The sequence below is a fragment of the Aquarana catesbeiana genome, linkage group LG03 (genome assembly GCF_042186555.1).
Source record: "Aquarana catesbeiana isolate 2022-GZ linkage group LG03, ASM4218655v1, whole genome shotgun sequence".
In the NCBI taxonomy this organism is placed as follows: Eukaryota; Metazoa; Chordata; class Amphibia; order Anura; family Ranidae; genus Aquarana; species Aquarana catesbeiana.
The window spans coordinates 396,684,168-396,706,099 of record NC_133326.1 but is presented as its reverse complement, the minus strand read 5'-3'; positions in this window follow the sequence as shown (position 1 = coordinate 396,706,099).

Sequence of the window (21,932 nt, the reverse complement as noted above, 5' to 3'; positions counted from 1 at the left end):
AGCACTCGTATTCCTCTCCTCCTGTATGGCTAACAGCGTGTACGTCACAGATCACAGCCACGCCCCGACATGTTTCGTCATGGATCGACTTCTTCATGGGATTGGCTGTGTACTCTGCCACTCAACCCTTTTATCTGCTCTCAAACCCACGCCCACCGGGTCGCGTACTGCGCATGCGCACACCTCGCGTCCCCGTGCGCCGGCTATACTGACATTCAATACAGAAAATTACAATTAGGATTCAGGCACATAGGAATCATGTAGCGCTAATAGATGTAGTCTATTATAATGTTATATTTATATCAGGGCAAATTCCAATAATTTCAATGACAATAGGTATTTTAAAAAATCTGCAGCTACGCTTATTTCTCATACACGGCAATGCATACGGCCAACCTATTGAATGGTCCTGAAACTAAAATCGACCATCAATAGGTCTGAGACCACTTATTTCTCAATCATAATACATATTGAATATACAAAGATAAATATAGGACCATATTCCTGATACATATTAGATATACAAAGATGAATATAGGGCCATATTTCTCATATATAGCAAAAATTCTATAATATTCAAATTGCATAAAAATGCTGAATTAAATTTCTAAAATTCATAAAGTTAATACTAAATATAAAAATATTAAAAAACATTAGAAAACATAGGATAATATAAACCTCAATTAAGATATTGATTACCACTTAAGGAATAATCATGAATTATAAAATATATAAATGGACTTCTAAAAATGAGACTAGATGTCTCTACTATTTAACTATTATGACCGGATACCAACCTAAACGGACTAAGCCCATATATAGCTAGAATAAATTAAATTCAACTAAATTAAATCGACCAAATAAATGCTGAACAACAATAATAACCCCACCTTGAGTAGGTGTTCTATATATCCAGGGAAATAACCAAGACCTTATAACAGACATACAAAATATCCATTTGAAAGGACAGTTCCCTTCTCTCCCCTCCTCTTTGGGACTAATTGATCACCCAAAACACTATAGATATATAAATAAATTAATTAATAAGGATACCACTAGGCCCATATACTGTGCTAGACAATCCCCCTACCCTTCCTACCACAGCATATATATATCATTACCAGATCTTGAGATCCTCCCTACATAAACACACTTACAATGTAAAATAACACCAGGATAAAATGTTAGGCTGAAACATAATGGTGATCACAATATAAGGGGCCAAACATCAAAGATCAAAAGTCATATAACTCCGAGATGCACTACCTAAAGCAAATAATAGATGATTTGAGTGACCCAATCTAAAAGTTATTAATGAAACAATTTAGATCTAGTTCTATGTTCAACCCTCTAGGGGCTAAACTTTTCAATAAAAAGATCCATCTGGTCTCTCGTTGAGATAGGTCCCTGACTCTATTGGACCCTCTCCAGGAGGGGTGTACAGTGTCTATCCCACAGAACTGTAATAATGATGGGTCTTGTTGATGTTTATCTTTAAAATGTAGGGAGACACTATGGTACTTTTTTAACCATTTAACCATTTTTTATGTTGGTTAGATGTTCCGAAATCCTAATCTTCAACAATCTCTTCGTCCTCCCCACATACAAAAGGCCACAAGGACACCACATAAGATAGACAACATGCGACGAATTACATGTGCTAAATTCCTTAATTTCGAAGGATTCCCCATCCCTATTGGTTACAGTGGTAATTCCTCTGTGTTTGACTCTAACAGTCCTACAACAAATACATCTCCTGCAGCTATAAAAGCCTCTGAAGTCAAATTTCAGTTGATTCCTCCCAGGTGGGTCCAGTATCCTCTTAACCACATGATCACCAAAATTGGGGGCCTTCCTATAAATAAATATAGGCCGGTCTGGTAACACCTCTCCCAGATGCCTATCCTTACGTAAAATATGCCAATATTTTCTGAAAATATTCTCAATATCTTTATACTGGCAATGAAATCCGGAAATGAATCCAAATTGGTGCTTATTGTTACCGGGTGCATTCTCGGATTTCTTCAAACATTGTTCTCTAGGTACTAATGCCACCTCCTGGGTAATTTTATTTAGTTCATCCTCCCGATAACCTCTTTGTAGGAATTTTCTTTTAAGAACATCTGCTTGTTCAAAAAAGTCTTCCAATTCTGTACAATTACTGTGTACATGTAACATCTGCCCCTTCGGAATATTTCTTATCCAGGCCGGATGGTGGCCACTTCTTATTGATAGAAAACTATTTCGATCAGTGGGCTTGAAGTAGACTTTAGTTTTTAATGAGTTGCCCAGTCTCTCAATCGTCACATCCAGAAAATTGACCGATGAATTACTGATCTGATATTCCAATTTAATATTATTGGGGTTGTTGTTAAGTTCTTGTAAAAAATCAATGGCAGATTCCTCAGTCCCCTCCCATATAAACAAGAGGTCATCAATGAATCGCCGATAAAATAAAAGTTGGGGTCTTCTCTGACTAAATACTTTTCTGTCCTCCCACTCTGCCATGAACAGGTTGGCAAGGCTGGGAGCATATTTAGCTCCCATCGCCACGCCAACCTGTTGGGAGTAGAAATGGCCATCACACCAAAAATAATTATGGGACATGCAAAAATCCAGTACATGTCCCAAAAATCTTTTCTGTACACTAGGGATGTCATCTCTTTTACTTAGGGCCCAGTTTAGGGCCAAAGCCGCATCTTCGTGTTGTATAATAGTGTATAGGGAGGCCACATCGGCCGTTACCAAATACACTGTCGACGCGGTCTCCAATTTAATATCATTAAGTAATGTCAAGAGGTCACTAGTGTCTTTCAGGTATGCCCTGGTGTCCTTTACGCTTGACTGGAGAAATCTATCTAAAAATTCCCCCAATCTTGCCGAGACAGAATCAATCCCGTTAACAATCGGTCGAGGTGGTGGGCACTGTATGTTCTTATGTACCTTAGGTAAGGTGTATATGACAGGGATTCTGCACGCACTAGGGACTAAATATCTCCTTTCTTTAGCATTGAGTGCATCTATCCTAAAGCCCCATTCCACCAGAGCTGATAGCTGCAACTTATATGCTTCTGTTGGATCGGCAGGTAGCTTTCTATATGTGGTTCTGTCCCCTACCAGTTCTAACAACTGGTTCAGGTAGAATGTTTTGTCTAACAAAACCACACCCCCTCCCTTATCTGCTGGGCGTACTATCAAATTCTTCCTATCTTCTAGGGATCTAATACCCTCCCTAATATAATAGGGATTGGCATCCTTACGTGGTATCAGCTCCTCAATGTCACTCAGTACCAGGCTCTTAAAAACCTCTATATAGTGATTGCCTGGATTTTGGGGATTGAAGATAGATTTATTCCTCAATCCCGTATCTATCCTATTTGGAGGTACCCTAGATCTCTCAGAGGATTCCACCGGGTGACTCAGGAAATATTTTTTAATATTCATGGTTCTGATAAATTTATGTGCGTCAATGTACACATCAAACTTATTCATTGCCCTTTTAGGGGCGCATTTTAAACCCAGATTCAAAATGTTAAGTTCCTTATCACTGAATTCCACACTGCTTAGATTGTATATCCCAGTTTTTACGCATCCCTCAGTCGTTTCCTTGGATTTCTTGGATCTTCCTGCCCTGCACCCCCTCCTTCTCCTTGGATGGGCATATTTCCCCTGTCGAATCCTGGGGGGGGGCCTGTCTCCCTCCCTCTCTCTGGTGAGGGCCTCTGGGGTTCCCCCTCGGTATCCCCCCTCCCCTCCCCCGTTGACCTAAAAAAGGAGCATAACCAGAATGCTCTTCCCTATCTAATGGTGAAAATCTGTTATATAGGGGAATATCACCATAATCTTCAGAGTATTGGTGAGGCGGAGGGCGATGTTGCCACTGCCTGTGATCTTGTGGCACACTATTCCTGTAATCCCTAGGTGATGGGTAGTTATTGGCATACTCAGATGGGTATCCATCCCTTCCCCGAAACGGGGGTCTGGGGGAATGGTAGTAGCCTCTTCCTCCTCTTCCACGTGATGGAGGCCTAGGCGAATAGTAATGTTCCCTTCTGTATTGATCGCCGCCTACATTCCGTCCTCTCTCATTAGGTCCAGGGTTCATACCTTCATTACCACCTTTACCTTTATTCACTAAGTTCTTCTTAGTCTCGGGTTTAGGGGGGGGATTGCTAGTACCTCCCGCCGTATTGATGTTGGCAGCTGGGTCAGCATTGATGTTCTCTAATGTTACCTGCCATGCATAAATTCGATTTGTTTTAAAATCATTGACATCCCTATAATATTTTTTCACTTTCTTCTTTTGGGTTTCTCGGTCAATTTTTTCTAATTTCTTCTTAATATTACTGTTAAAATCCTTCATTTGATTGGTATCCTTAATAGGTTCTAATTTATCCTGTAGGTCCTTAATTTTTTCATTCAACATCTTCAACTTAATTTGTTTCCTTTTCAGGACTAGTGCCTGTAATTCCTTTCCCGCTTTATTAAAAAATTCCAGCCATTCCTGCATAAATGACTGGTCATTAAGACCATCCTGTGGGGATACCTCCCATCTTAAACTTCTAAAGATCAGGTTCTCCCTGCAGTGATGCTCAAATGTGAATACATCCCACCAGGTCTTAACTTGTTTCTCCAGTAACCCATCAAGGGTTTTTAATAACACCGAAGAGTCTTCCTCATACTCGATCATTGGTTGATCACTGGAAAAGACAGATTCGGGGCTAAATTGTCTATTCGTTAAGAAGTTAAATGCGTCCATGGCTGCGAGTGGTGAACTGTATTAAAACTATGAAAACCAGGTATCCTATAAATTCACGCCCTCTGCACAAGAAATACCTCCACCGCGCCAGTAGCTCCCTGATTATCCTCAAAAGTAACTACATAAATGTGTACATACACTTGTGAGAATAATTTAAAAAATATTTCACAACACCAGTGACAGTGATTCAATAATAAGTAAATGGTGAAAAAAGTTATTGAGCTGCCCCCCCTTAAATGCACAATATAATACAATAAAATATTTAATCCTAAATATCAGTTACAAACCAAAAAAATGGTAAACCGACACAGAGGTTAAATGGAAGGCGCTTTTTTTTTAAAAATGTATACCTTACGGTGTACAAAAAACAGTGGCAATCTCTTAATTACTAGCAGATTACCTAAGTGACAATATATAAATATATCAGTGCTTGAATTTGTGCAATAGTGGTGATAACCTCTATTCCTAAATATAACGTGAACATAAAAATAAATAAACATTAATAATTGCTAATAAAGTGATAAATGCGACAGCAATTAATAAGAACACATGCAGGTGTTTCAATTTGTGCTGTAGATGTAACATATAAAACTCCTGTAGACCAAAGCAATATCCAAACAGGTTGCAAGTGACAAAAAATAGTGACGATAAGAGTGAAGATCAAATGTTCCACACAAATGATTCCTAGGTGATTGGATGTCACACGCTGAATGACTCCGTGCTTCTTTCACCACACCGCCGTGCTAGTGAAACACACTCTCCAGACATGCACTCACCCTTATATTGTGATCACCATTATGTTTCAGCCTAACATTTTATCCTGGTGTTATTTTACATTGTAAGTGCGTTTATGTAGGGAGGATCTCAAGATCTGGTAATGATATATATATGCTGTGGTAGGAAGGGTAGGGGGATTGTCTAGCACAGTATATGGGCCTAGTGGTATCCTTATTAATTAATTTATTTATATATCTATAGTGTTTTGGGTGATCAATTAGTCCCAAAGAGGAGGGGAGAGAAGGGAACTGTCCTTTCAAATGGATATTTTGTATGTCTGTTATAAGGTCTTGGTTATTTCCCTGGATATATAGAACACCTACTCAAGGTGGGGTTATTATCGTTGTTCAGCATTTATTTGGTCGATTTAATTTAGTTGAATTTAATTTATTCTAGCTATATATGGGCTTAGTCCGTTTAGGTTGGTATCCGGTCATAATAGTTAAATAGTAGAGACATCTAGTCTCATTTTTAGAAGTCCATTTATATATTTTATAATTCATGATTATTCCTTAAGTGGTAATCAATATCTTAATTGAGGTTTATATTATCCTATGTTTTCTAATGTTTTTTAATATTTTAATATTTTTATATTTAGTATTAACTTTATGAATTTTAGAAATTTAATTCAGCATTTTTATGCAATTTGAATATTATAGAATTTTTGCTATATATGAGAAATATGGCCCTATATTCATCTTTGTATATCTAATATGTATCAGGAATATGGTCCTATATTTATCTTTGTATATTCAATATGTATTATGATTGAGAAATAAGTGGTCTCAGACCTATTGATGGTCGATTTTAGTTTCAGGACCATTCAATAGGTTGGCCGTATGCATTGCCGTGTATGAGAAATAAGCGTAGCTGCGGATTTTTTTAAATACCTATTGTCATTGAAATTATTGGAATTTGCCCTGATATAAATATAACATTATAATAGACTACATCTATTAGCGCTACATGATTCCTATGTGCCTGAATCCTAATTGTAATTTTCTGTATTGAATGTCAGTATATCCGGCGCACGGGGACACGAGGTGTGCGCATGCGCAGTACGCGACCCGGTGGGCGTGGGTTTGAGAGCAGATAAAAGGGTTGAGTGGCAGAGTACACAGCCAATCCCATGAAGAAGTCGATCCATGACGAAACATGTCGGGGCGTGGCTGTGATCTGTGACGTACACGCTGTTAGCCATACAGGAGGAGAGGAATACGAGTGCTCTGAAGGACGGAGGTTTCCCGAGGGAGGGGTGAGATTATACCCAGCAGCTGCACACCTCGGGTCTGCCGTGACCATTGGTTATTGTTTTATCCACAAGTTGAGGCTTGCTGTTTACTACACGTTTTATGCCCGTTTTTTATTACACTAATGTGAGTGCGATGTGTGAGGATTGCAGTGATTTTTAATAAAGTTGTTGTTGCTGAATTACACTATTGGAGCATTTACTTCCTTTTATGTGGACCCATTAAATACCATCATTGAACCTCGTATACACCATTTACCCTGGAGTGTGGTAAAGAGAGCGTGTTTTGCCGTGCATGAGAGTGCTGGCATGTTTTTTCGGTGAGTGCATGTCTGGAGAGTGTGTTTCACTAGCACGGCGGTGTGGTGAAAGAAGCACGGAGTCATTCAGCGTGTGACATCCAATCACCTAGGAATCATTTGTGTGGAACATTTGATCTTCACTCTTATCGTCACTATTTTTTGTCACTTGCAACCTGTTTGGATATTGCTTTGGTCTACAGGAGTTTTATATGTTACATCTACAGCACGAATTGAAACACCTGCATGTGTTCTTATTAATTGCTGTCGCATTTATCACTTTATTAGCAATTATTAATGTTTATTTTTATGTTCACGTTATATTTAGGAATAGAGGTTATCACCACTATTGCACAAATTCAAGCACTGATATATTTATATATTGTCACTTAGGTAATCTGCTAGTAATTAAGAGATTGCCACTGTTTTTTGTACACCGTAAGGTATACATTTTTTTAAAAAAAGCGCCTTCCATTTAACCTCTGTGTCGGTTTACCATTTTTTTGGTTTGTAACTGATATTTAGGATTAAATATTTTATTGTATTTGCAACATATGTCTCAAACATCTCCCGCTTGGGCACCACATGCTTGACCAGACATATGTTGACCTGCCATGCAGTTCCTTGGCAAGCATATCTAAAAGACCCACACCAAAGAACAAAGAGGACCTCTCCTTGCTCCTCATCAGCTGAGATCTCCAACCCCACTATATCTTCAGTCCTCTCTGAGACCTGCACTGAGAGGAATGAAGGTGTAGAATTAGGTGTGTCACAGCCAAGTACTTGTGGGCAATCTGCTTTCGGTACACCGACGTCAGATTGTACCAGGCAAATTTCCCTGCCCCAGCTGCTGCACCGCCGAAAGAAGTTAGCTCCCAGCCATCCACATGCCCAGCTGTTGAATGCTAGCTTGGCAAAATTGCTAGCACTTCAACTGCTGCCTTTTCAGTTGGTAGACTCTGCCCCCTTCCGTGAGTTTGTGGAATGTGCGGTTCCTCAGTGGCAGGTACCCAAACGCCACTTTTTCTCACGGAAGGCAATTCCGGCTCTCTACCGGCATGTGGAAGGCAATGTCTTGGCCTCGCTGGACAGGGCGGTCAGTGGTAAGGTGCATATTACCGCTGACTCATGGTCCAGCAGGCATGGACAGGGATGTTACCTAAGTTTCACAGCGCATTGGGTCACTCTGCTGGCAGCTGGGAAGGATGCAGGACAAGGTGCAGTAGTGTTGGAGGTTGTTCCGCCACCACGTCTCCAAAATGCCACTACTAATGATTGTGACACATCTCTCTCCTCCACCCCCTACTCCTCTTCTTCCTCCATGGCCTCTACCTGTGCTTTGTCCTCGGAACCAGCAGTGCTCCGTAGGCATTCAAGGGGCTACGCAAGTATGCAGGCCAAAAGATGCCATGCGGTGCTTGAGCTGGTGTGCTTGAGGGACAGGAGCCACACTGGGGCAGAGGTTCTGTCAGCTCTGCAGGGGCAGGTTCAGAGGTGGTTGACGCCATGCCAACTTAAGGCAGGAATGGTGGTTTGCGACAATGGCACCAACCTCCTCTCTGCCCTCCAACAGGGACAACTGACCCATGTGCCCTGTTTGGCTCACATCCTTAACTTGGTGGTGCAGTGGTTCTTGGGCAGGTACCCGGGCTTACAGGATGTCCTGAGGCAGGCCAGGAAAGCCTGTGTGCATTTCCGCCGGTCATATAATGCCAGTGTTCAGCTGGCAGACCTCCAAAAGGAATTTAACCTGCCCAAGAACCGCCTAATCTGTGACATGCCCACCAGGTGGAACTCAACGTTGGCCATGCTGCAGCGGCTGCACACGCAGCAGAGGGCCATCAATGAGTACCTGTGCGACTATGGCACCAGGACAGGGTCAGGGGAGCTTGTTTTTTTTTTCCCCACGCCAGTGGGCCATGATCAGGGATGCATGCACTGTCCTGTCACCATTTAAGGAGGACACGAGGATGGTGAGCAGTGACAGTGCATGCATCAGTGACACTGTCCCCCTTGTCCACCTCTTGGAGCACACGCTGCATGGAATAATGGACAGGGCACTTGGGGCAGAACAGAGGCAAGAAGAGGAGGACTTCCTTAGCTCTCAAGGCCCCCTTTATCCAGTGTTCCTGCGTGCCCGCCGATCACACAGGAAGAGGACGAGGAGGAGGAGGAAAAGGAGGAGGATTGTGTCAGTATGGAGGTGGAGCCTGGCACTCAGCATCAGCAGCAGTCTTTAAGGGATCAGTCCCAAGAAACACATGGACTTGTACATGGCTGGGAGGAGGTGGTTGCGGACCATGTCGTCCTTAGTGACCCAGGGGACTCCGGACCGAATGCCTCAGCAAACCTACACTGCATGGCCTCCCTGATCCTGCAAAGCCTGCGTAAGGATCCTCGTATTCGTGGTATCAAGGAGAAGGACCAATACTGGCTAGCAACCCTCCTTGATCCACATTACAAGGGTAAGGTTGCGGACCTTATCTTGCCATCGCAGAGGGAGCAGAGGATGAAACATCTTCGGGAGGCCTTGCAGAAAGGTCTGTGCAACGCGTTCCCAGAGACTGGGAGGTTACAAACTCCTGTTTCTGGACAACGTGTTGCTGAGGCTTCAGTCAGTCAAAGAAGGAGCGGTGGAGAAGGTGGCCGTCTGACCGATGCGTTCAGACAATTTTTTAGTCTGCAGCCCCAAGGTATGATTGGTTCCAGCAACTATCTCCAGCGTCTGTTTTACATGGTGCAGGAATACCTAGGGGAAAGATCTGACTTGGACACCTTTCCCACCAAAAATCCTTTGGGTTACTGGGTCTTGAGGATGGATCACTGGCCAGAGCTTGCACAGTATGCAATTGAGCTACTGGCCTGTCCTGCATCCAGAGTTCTTTCAAAACTCACATTCAGTGCTGCTGGAGGCTTTGTAACCAATCACAGGGTGCGTCTGTCCACCGACTCGGTCGATCGACTGACCTTCATAAAAATGAATCAGTCTTGGATCACCACCAGCTACCAAGCACCTGATGCTGATGTAACCGAATCATTTTTTTTGAAATGTCAGATCCCTTCAAAGACTGCCTATGCTGATGCTGAGTGACTATCCTGTTATGCTGAGCAATTATCCCCTTCCTCCTCAATGATCATGCTAATAGCTTATAATAACATTTTTGGTTCTGGGTGCTGCCACCAGTGCTTAAGGCCCAATTTTTAAGCCCCTGCTTAACAGGGGCATGTAATTACAATTTTTGATGCAATTCTTTGCAGCAGGGCTAGTTCCTGCGCTCCAACTAGAGTATCTGTGAGGGGTTGCAGTGTTGTGGCACCAGCACCAGTGACTAAGGCCCAATTTTTTAGCCCCTAATCAAACAGGGACATGTAATTAGAATTCTTGATCTAATATTTCACAGCAGGGCCCGTTTCTGCGCCCACCAAGATTAACTGTGAGGACTTACAGTGTTGTGCCACCAGCACCACCACCAAAGGCCCAATTTTTCAGCCCCTGTTCAACAGGGGCATGTAATTACAATTCTTGATTTAATATTTCACAGCAGGGCCCGTTCCAGCGCCCACTAAGAGTAACTGTGAGGACTTACAGTGTTGTGGCACCAGCACCACCACCATCACCAAAGGCCCAATTTTTCTGGCCCTGTTCAACAGGGGCATGTAATTCCAATTCTTGATCTAATATTTCACAGCAGGGCCCTGTGAGGGCTTACAGTGTTGAGGCCACAACAACACCTAAGGCCCAAATTTCTGCTGAGTATATAGGGCAGGCCCCTACTTTCAAACATCCAACTTACAAACGACTACTACTTGCAAACGGAAGGAGACAACAGGAAGTGAGATAAAATCTACCCCATAGGAAGGGAAATTGTCTCCTGTAAGAGTTAATAAGGGAAAAACTTTTCTCCTTTCCACTGATGCTTTATCACCAATCCTTGTTTCACTAAAAACCCCAAATTTTCAAAAAACATTTGTCATTGGGGCAAAAAGTGAGGTGAAATCTTCTTAAGAGGAGCACAGACAGCAAAACAAATGTCACAGGGGTGATAACCCTTCCCTATGTTTTCCAAAAAGCTTAAAAACAGATTTTTTGGCTGGAGCTACACTGTAAAAATGTACCAGTTCAAAATTACAAACAGATTCTACTTAACAACAAACCTACAGTCCCTGTCTTGTTTGCACTGCCTGTATACTGCTGCTCAAAGTATAATGGGCCTGGGGGCCCCACGCCTTTCCTTTTTTTAATTTGGGTTCGGGGTTCCCCTTAATATCCATACAGGACCCAAAGGGCCTGGTAATGGACTGGAGGGTACCCATACCGTTTGTCTCACTAATTTTCATCCATATTGCCAGGACCCGACATTACATTAAAGCCGCAAGCAGTTTTAAATGACTTTTTTTCCTTTAAAAATGTCATTTTGTGCAGGGACTGTTCTAAGCACGGGAAACACGTGCCACTTTACAGGCATACTATAGACACCCCCCAGGTACGATATTTAAAGGAATATTTCACTTTTTTATTTTTACTTTAAGCATCATTAAAATCACTGCTCCCGAAAAAACGGACGTTTTTAAAAGTTTTTTTTGCATTGATACATGTCCCCTGGGGCAGGACCCAGGTCCCCAAACCCTTTTTAGGACAATACCATGCAAATTAGCCTTTAAAATTAGCACTTTTGATTTCGAACGTTCGAATCCCATAGACGTCAATGGGGTTCTAACGTTCGTGCAAATTTTCGGTCCGTTCGCAGGTTCTGGTGCGAATCGAACTGGGGGGTGTTCGGCTCATCCCTACACAAGATATCGCCACTAACTTACTTTTATTCTAAACCATATAGCTGAACCCACACATATACCTACAACTAATTCAGTGGTAACTCTACCATCCAATATGCCGATCAAAATAACGTCACTTAACTGATTCAGCCCCGGAAGAATTTACCCCCTTCCTGACCAGAGCACTTTTTGTGATTCGGCACTGCGTCAATTTAACTGACAACTGCACGATCATGCAACGTGGTTCCCAAACAAAATTGACATCCTTTTTTTCCCACAAATAGAGCTTTCCTTTGGTGGTATTTGATCACCTCTGCGGTTTTTATTTTTTGTGCTATAAACAAAATAAGAGCGACAATTTTGAAAAAAAAACGCATTATTTTTTACTTTTTGCTATAATAAATATCCCCCAAAAATATATTAAAAAAACAATTTTTTTCCTCAGTTTAGACTGATATGTATTCTTCCACATATTTTTGGTAAAAAAAAAAAATCGCAATGAGCGATTATTGATCGGTTTGCGCAAAAGTTATAGCGTTTACAAAATAGGGGATAGTTTTATGGCATTTGTTTAATAATTTTTTTTTTTTAAATGGCGGCGATCTGCGATTTTTATTGTTGACTGTGACATTATGGCGGACACATCGGACATTTTTGATAAATTTTTGGGACCATTGTCATTTATACAGCAATCAGTGCTATACAAATGCACTGATTCCTGTGTAAATGACACTGGCAGTGAAGGGGTTAACCACTAGGGGGCGGGGAAGGGTTAAGTCAGTACTAGGGAGTGTTTTCTAACTGTAGGGGGGATGGGCTAGCTGTGACTGTGACTAGGCAGAACGGGGAGATGCTGTTTACATCAGCATCTCCTCATTCGTCCTCTCCGTGAGGCGATCGCGGGTATCCCTCGATCGCCGCGCGACCCACGGCCCGACTCACTGAGCTCCCACACAATGGCACGGTGGGAAATTCAATGGGACTTACCTGTACGCCCACTTGCCCAGCCGTGCCATTCTGCCGACGTACATCGATGTGCGCAGGTCGGGAAGTGGTTAATGTAAAGGGTTTAAACTACCCAGGAAAAAGATATTCCCTCTGGTCCGAAGCCCGCAAACTTCATAGTGACGTACTGTGCCTCCAAGAGACCCATTTTTGTCATGATAAGGCGCCAAAAATGTCTCATAAAAACTTCCCACATATCGTGCTAATTCTCAGAACAAAACAAAAGGAGTATTGATAGCAATCAGAGACACGGTAGCATTTAATTTGATATCTACAATTACAGATCCCCAGGGGAGATACCTTATCCTAATATGCAAAATGAATAATGCCACCTTCACTATAGTAAATTTATATGCTCCAAATACGGGCCAATTACGATTGCTGCGGAAACTACTGAAAAAAGTATATAAAAAACAACAAGGCCATACGCTCTTTTGTGGGGACTTCAATTTAGTCCCTGACCCTTCCATTGATGTTAAGGGACCCTCTCCTATACAACGCCAGAAATCTATTGACTTCGCTACTACAAGCCAACGGCTTATTTGATATATGGAGATGTCAACACTCCATGGAAAAGGACTTTACCTTCTTTTCAAAACCACATTGCACTAATTCAAGAATCGACCTGTTTGTCGGAGACAAACAACTCCTACAAGACGCCATTGAGACAAAAATTCACACCATAACATGGTCAGATCATGCACCCATCTCCATATGTATAAGGGACAGACGCACGCCGCGTTCCTCCATCGGGATTAGCGATTCTCTGGCTGCCACTGCATCCACCAGGACTCTGCAGCCTCTTTATACCCTGCTACGAGACTCTTGCCTGTTATTCTGCACGGTCCAGTTCCCCTATCTGCATTTCCCATCGGGATCTGGCACCCATGGGTTTTATTGCTCCAGGTGACTCATAAAGGGACATTTGGCTGTGGAAGTGGTTATATGGTTGTCCCCTTATTTTGCAATAGACTAGATGAAATCTGTGATGTCCTTAATGCCCTGATGAAGCAAAATATGTGCGAAACATGTTGGCTGATCACAATTGATTTCTGAACACAAGCTATTGCACGGTCGTATTATGACGTTTGATTGCAATTTTTGTTATGTACATTTTAACTGTTTTCAATAAAATTTATATTTTTATACTAACCACTGTTGTATTGGCTCATCTGAAACAGATACGCCATCTCCCCTCAAAATCCCATTTTTTCATTAGAGAGAGCTCTGTCCCCCTCTTTATATTTGTATAGTAGACAAGTCATCTCACTTATTTGCTACCAACTGGAGAAATGTTCCATACCTCATGTCTATACCTGCTAATATGACATTCATACAAAAACGTCTGACAGAATACTTCGACATTAATATGCCCACAGCTAGCAATCCTGCTACATTGTGGACAGCCCACAAAGCGTTTGTTCGTTGTGTTCTAATTCAACTGAATGCACATACGAGCCGCCAAAGGACACAGCAGCTGACAGAACTACTCAATAAAATTGAACACTTAGAAAAGACAAATAAAGTATCCCCCACGCACTTCAATAGTGATAACATTTTTATGGCCAGGAATGATCTTAAAATCTTCTTAAATGCCAAACACGCCAAGTCACTATTAAAAATATGATCTTCTTTCTACACAGCCGGTAATAAAGCTGGTAAACTGTTAGCAAACCAAATCAAACTAAGGCGGAACAAAAATAAAATTTCCGCATATCCTACATCTCTCTACCAGAGACAATGTGTATCACCCCAAAGATATAGCTAATGCATTTGGTGCATATTATCGCACGCTATATAACTTAAAAGATGACCCCAACATAATACAACCCATGGATTCTGACATATCAAACTTTCTAGAATCAATGAATCTTCCCAAACTTTCCTCTGAACAACTAATATCCCTCAACGCTCCATTCTCCATACAAGAAATCTCCAAAGCTATTTCCACACTTCTCAACGGTAAAGCCCCGAGCCCGGACGGCTTCTCTACCGAATATTGTAAATTATTCAACAGAACCTTAACCCCCCCATATCTGTGATATGTTCAGCGCTGCTGTGTCCTCTGGTCAATTCCCAAATGAAATGCTCTCTGCCAATATTGTAACCTTGCCCAAACTAGGGAAGGAGTCGGATACCCCCTCAAATTTATGCCCTCTCTATTAAACACTGACCTCAAATTTTATGCCAGATTAATAGCTCAGAGATTAACCCCATTATGCCCCACATCATACACCCAGACCAAGTAGGGTTCACGCTAGGCAGACAAGCCCCAGATGCCACACAAAAAATACTAAATCTCCTACATTTTACTGAAAAACATTATATATCAACTCTATTCATTACCTTAGACACCGAAAAGGCATTTGATAGGATTCACTGGGGTTATTTGAAATACACTCTCGCCAAATTTGGATTTCAAGGCAACATATTATCGGCCATTCTAGCCTTGTATTCTAACCCCAATGCTCGAGGTCTTTTCAGACCCTTTTATCATCAACAATGGAATAAGACAGGGATGACCCCTGTCTCCATTGATTTTCACACTAATGATGGAACCCCTGGCTCAAAAAATCCAATCCTCAAACTCCATTTCAGGAATCAAAATTAAAGGTCAAGAATTTAAAATCACACTATTTGCGGATGACATAATTCTCATTTTGACTGAACCGGCCTCTTCCCTGGTAAAGGTATGGGAAATCTTAAATACCTTTAATGCATGTTCTTTTTACAAGGTAAATGATTCCAAATCCAATGTCCTTGGCGTTCATATTGCTAAATCTAACAAATTGCGTCTACAATCTACAGTTCCTTTTCAATGGGTATCCTCCTCAATGCCTTATTTAGGCATATCCTTGACATCTCCATCCTCAAACTTATATAGCTGCAACTACCTGCCATTTCTCCACACTTGCCGGAAAGATCTTCAAGAACTAAGCAAACATTATCTCTCCTGGGCTGGTAGAGCAGCAGCTTTTAAAATGATAACCCTTCCAAAACTCTTGTACCTATGTAGAGTTCTACCAATACAGGTCCCCAAATCTTTTTTCCCAAGCTATTAAAAGATTACTGAGCACATCTATATGGCAAGGTAAGAAACCTCGTTGTTCTTATGCCACTATTGTAAAACACAAAATTGCAGGAGGTATGAGCTTCCCAGACACAAAAGATTACTACATGGCTGTAATACTGGATCAAATCAGACATTGGTTTACGCCTCTGTTTCACAAACAATGGCAATTTATCGAGCAGTCATTTGTACCTGAAAACAATTTAAGCTCTCTTCTGCTAGCTCAGAAAACTCACATAAAACCCGAAAAAAACAATCACCCAACGATAGCAGCTGCAGTTGAGGCATGGCACTTCCTATTCCAAAACACATCCCTAACAGAACACTCCCAATCAGTATATCCCCCTGTAGAGGTATTCAACTTCTTACTCCCTGATCTGTGTCTTAAACACTGGTCAAACATTAAAATCCTCCCACTGAAAGCACTAATACATAATGACCAACTCCTTACATTCCAAACCCTTAAAACTAGATACCTATTACCATTGCAAGGTGCATACACATATAAACGTATAGCCTCCTACCTGAAAAAAAAATTCTGCCCCATCAGTCATAATTCCTACCAAGGCATGGTCCTTCTGGACTTTAAACTCCCCCAAAGCAAAAGGGATAACCCTAATGTACAATCTCTTACAAAACAAAGACAAGTACACTAAGACATCAACTTACGAAAGATGGGAAAGGGATCTACAGGCCTCTTTCTCAGATTCCCAATGGCGCTCAGCCATACATTTTAACCACAAAGCATCCACCTGTATTAATTATTGGGAACTATCACAAAAAAAAACACCATAGATGGTATCTTACTCCTGTACAAATGTATAAATTTGCAAATCTTGATGACGACAGTTGTTGGAGAGGATGCTCCTCCAGGGGTTCACTAATACACATTCTCTGGGATTGTCCACACATTCACACATTTTGGAGAAAAGTATTCTCTTCAATCTCAGATATCACTGGGATTATCACTAAACCTACTCCATCCCTAGCTATTCTCAGTATAGGACTAGAATCCTTCCCATATGAATTCAGAACCATAACAATGCATATTCTATTTGCTGCTAGGTTACTCATAATGCGCAAATGGAGAAGCTCTTTAATTCCAAATGTTCCTGATGTTAAACACCAAATAAACTTGATCAAAGATTATGATACACTTCTGCCTTATAACACAACACTCTTGCTAAATTTGTCAATGCCTGGAAGTTTTGGTTGAAATCCTAAGTGTGAGTAAGTAATGAACTTCCTTCCTTGGTTTCTCCTCTGAGTTCTACCTTGCTTGGACTAACAGACTGTACCCCACTGTTTACTTCTAGATGTATACATGTACACATGTTATGTGTTCTACAACAATATGTTTCCTTCCTTGTATATGAAAAAATTTAATAAAAATGATTTTGGAAAAAAAAAAACGTGCAGGATGCAGCATGCTAGGACAATATGATTAAGTTTGTAGTCTGCCATAAGGATTGCTGTCAGAAACAGGTGGAACCGGCTGGCCATTATCCCGAAGGCATTCTCGACAACTCTTCTTGTTCTGGCCAGCCGGTAGTTAAAAACCCTCCTCTCCGGGGTGAGGGTCCATTGGGGGAATGGCCTCATCAAGTGCTCACCCAGACCGAAGGCTTCATCTGCAATGAAGACAAAGGGGAGTCCTTCCACGTTATCTGCATCAGGTGGCAATCCCAGGCCACCACTCTGGAGACACTGTGGAACTCCATCTGGGTGAAGACTCCGACATCCGGCCATTCTTCCCCACGTCCACATACAGATATTCATATTGTTTCAACACCACCGCTATTACATGATACTATGAAACGCCTTATAGTTAAAATAGTATGACCCCCGAATGGGGTGGTGGCACGATGTGGATAAGGTTCCCATCTATAGCCCCTCCACAGTTGAGAAAGTCCCAACGCGTGGCAAAATGGGATGCCACAGTCTGCCATTCCTGTGGCGTTGAAGGAAACTTGGGAGTGAAACAAGAAATAAAATATAAGTACTTTTGCACATAACATTGCAAGCAGATTACACAAAAAAGATTTTTGCCGAACATCAGTATAACATTTATTTTAATTATTATTTAAAACATAAAATATAAGGCCCACTTATCAGATTCCTCACCCCCTCTGATGGCCCATTGATAAAATTTAAGGGGGGGGGGCTTAGAAATTAATTTAAGGACACACATACAATTTGGACACATTTTAAGGGGGTCGTTAGGGTAAAGCACTACAATGGAGCTGACAAAATACATTGTTAAGTGACTAGACTAGATGTATATGGGGCCAGGATAGCAAGCTGGGGAGGTTAGTGAAGGCAAATATGCATGAGGGACAAAAAAGGAGCATTAAAAGATTACAGCATGCATGAGGACAAAGGGGACATTCACAGCATATTGCAATCATGGTAATTAGGGATTGAGGAAATAAATACAATACAATACATTAGCAAACATTAAATACAATAAAATGTGATGATAAAGGATAAATCTTACCTTAATATAGTCCTTCTGCAGGACCTTAATGATAGCAGAACAGGTCTCTGGGATAATGATCCCCAGAGCCTGGGGGGGGGGGTTTCCTGTCGAGAACTTGAGGTCCTGCAGGCTTCTCCCAGTCACCAAGTACCACAACGTGGCGACTAGCCTCTGCTCCGGAGTGATGGCTTGCCTCATGCAGGTATCCTGCCTGCTTTTATAAGGGGTCAGCAAAGCCAACAAACAGGGAAAAATGGGGTCCGTCATCCTGAGAAAGTTCCTGAAATTGTCAGGATTATTCTCACGGATTTCACGAAGCAAAGGCATGTGAGAGAGTTAGTCACGCTGGAGCAACCAATTCTTGGTCCATGAACTTCTCCCCACCCTGTTCATGGACTGGGCTTGGGGCGAAGAATTAACTACAACACCAAGCCCAAGCAAAGCACGAACTCTATGATGAGTACATACACGCAACATGGCTTCAAAACGGTTGGCTGGTCAGAACGAACTTAAACAGAACGCACTGCATTTAACTCACTACATTTTCTCTGTACAAGTGCCCGACTCAGCACCTACTGCACACTACTAATCACAACAAACTCACTGGAAAGGTGTTCAAGAGGAGTACTTGCATCACTTCAAGTCCCCCTGACTCTACAAACACAAATTCAAACCTCGTTTTTATGTTTTTTATGGCAGGCCTTTTCTGTGTGAAAGGGAAAAGCTTCTCTTGAAAAAGTGTTATGAGCAGAGTGGGGCCATTTGTATGCATACACACAGTAAGTGAGACAATAAGAGTTACATGTACTGTAAGCCGAAATGTAGAATACCAAGCTGTTCTTGTGTTTTCATTTGTGGAATGTGTTCCACAATTATTATACTGGGATTAGGCTGTACAACAGTTGTGCTCTAATCCAGATGCCTAGTCCTACCTGCAGGCAAACACCTTGACCCATCTCTTAGGTTGGTAGTGATAGGAGGCCACACACTAAACATCCACTACACGTGCACAGCTTCATTTCAGAGTCCTAACAATCTGCTTGGGTCACTTCTTCTAAAATTATGTGTTGCTGAGTGTTGATTATTGAATGCAGTTGATCCAACTCCAATGCCTATTGGACGGCACTGTCATATGTAGACACCCTGAAAAACTTCTGTAACAGGAAAGTAGATGTAAGAGTCTGAAAATGGAGGTTTCTTGTGCAATGTCTATCAAGTTGTATGTGTAATCCTGTGACTTCAATTGGCCTTTAAAGCAAGTTCTCTTTTGCAGTCAACATTTTAGAAAACCCTGCTATACTGTATGTTTGTTTTGTTTTCCCATTCACACAGCATGCTGTTTTTTTTTTTTATAATTTTTTATTTTTCAACAAATGTAAATCAGCATAACAAAAAGGTATAAAAATGGTATATGACAGTTTTACATGGAAGCAGTCATAAGATAAGTACAAACAGTGTAAATAAGCATGATGAGGATATCTGTATAGATAGATGTCAGCTTCTTCCTGAATTGGGTCATACATACAAAATAGAAGTTCCACACAGTATCCATGCTTCCATCTCAACTAAATATTCAAACAGAAGGATGCTCAAGAAAAACGTGCAAATTGGAGTCAAAAAGGAGCAGGAATGGGAGGTTCAGAAGAAAATTTGGAATCATCCCAAGGTTTCCAGATTTTTTCAAATTTGGGAATATTACCTTCAATTTTTGCGGTTAAATGTTCCATTCTACGTATATCTGTGATAATGGAAAGAGCGTGGTGTACAGTGGGAGCGTTGGTAGAGAGCCAAAGTCTAGGGATGGCTCTTTTTGCTGCCAGAAGAACAAAAGATCCCAATCTCTGTAGTGATTTAGGAATACCCGGGAAAGGCAGGCCTAAAAGGAAATGTATGGGGTTTAATGGGATAGATGTGGCAAAGAGTGATTGCAATAAATTTTGTATCTCAGTCCAATATGCACTCAAGATCCGACAGTCCCAAAAAATGTGAAGGTACGTACCTATGGACCGTCCACACCTCCAGCACAGATTAGAGAGAGATGAATTTTGGGCATGTAGCAATTCAGGAGTTTTGTACCAAAAAAATATTATCTTAATAGCGGTCTCCTTTTGTGCCACACATCTGGAAACTTTAAAAGCCGACTCCCAAATTTTACCCCAATCTATTAATGAAATTGATCTATTTAGGATTTTGGACCATTTTGTCATGTATCTATGTATGGAGTCAGTTAAAGGGGGTATTGTCTGGAGTATTTTATATATGGATGAGATTAGTTTTGGTTCATATGGGCCATTTGTACACAGTAATTCAAAATCAGTGGGTTTTTCTAAGGATAATGAGGGGAAGTTGGATTGGAAAAAATGTTTAATTTGTAAGTAGAAGTATTCTGTAGATTTGGGTAGAGCATGTTTTTCTTTGAGGGCTGAGAAAGGTAAAAGCTTGTGTGTTACTGGGTGAACCAAATGTCGCAGCTGAAATATACCTGCATGTGTCCATGGAATTGTTCGCAAATAAGATAGTCCGTCTGGGATGTCTGGGTTGAAAAGGATATTCTGGAGAGGGGAGCAAGATAAGGAAAGATGAAATTTGTCCATACATCTTTTCCAGATTGATAGCGTAAAGAGCATCGGGGAAAGACACAGAGACCTTAATTGGGTTATGAATTTCTTTGAGGATGGCCATAGCATATAGCACGGATGTACAGGGGCAGTAATCCCCATTTCAATTTCGGCCCATCTATTTGCAGCTTTTCGTGAGGTCCATACAGTCAGTACTCTAAGATGAGAGGCATAATAATATTTAATAAAGTCGGGGGCGGCCAACCCACCTTTAGCTCTAGGGGAGAGGACTACCGATTGGGCAATTCTATGGGATGCATTGTTCCAGACAAAGTTAAGGCACTTTCTCTGAAGATTTTTCAACTGCGACAAAGGGACTGGAACCGGGAGCGTTTCAAAAAGATACAATAATTTGGGCAGCACCAACATTTTAAGAACGTTAATCCTACCAAGAAGGGAAATTGGGATGGAAGACCAATGTTGTAGAAGTTTAGCAATTTCTGTGAATAGGGGAGGGAAATTAGCTTGGTAAAGAGAGTGATATGAGGGGGTAAGATGGATTCCTAAATATTTTAGTGAAGTCTGGCACCATCTATATTTAAATCTGTTTTGTAGGGAGCTGAGTATATCTGAGGGTATATTGATGGGGAGAGCTTCTGTTTTAGTCTGATTAATACGGAAACCTGATAGGGACCCGAACGTGGATAGAGTGTCGTGTAAGGAAGGTAATGAAATCTCGGGATGTGTAATGGTTAGGAGAATGTCGTCTGCATAAAGAGAAAGTTTATAGTCCTGATGTCGTAATGGAATTCCCCTGATATCAGGGTGGGATCTAATAGCTGTTGCTAAAGGTTCTAGACTTAGTATAAATAATAGGGGCGATAAAGGGCAGCCTTGTCTCGTGCCATTACTAAGAGTAAATCGTTGTGAAATATAGGAGGACAACTGGACTTGCGACGTAGG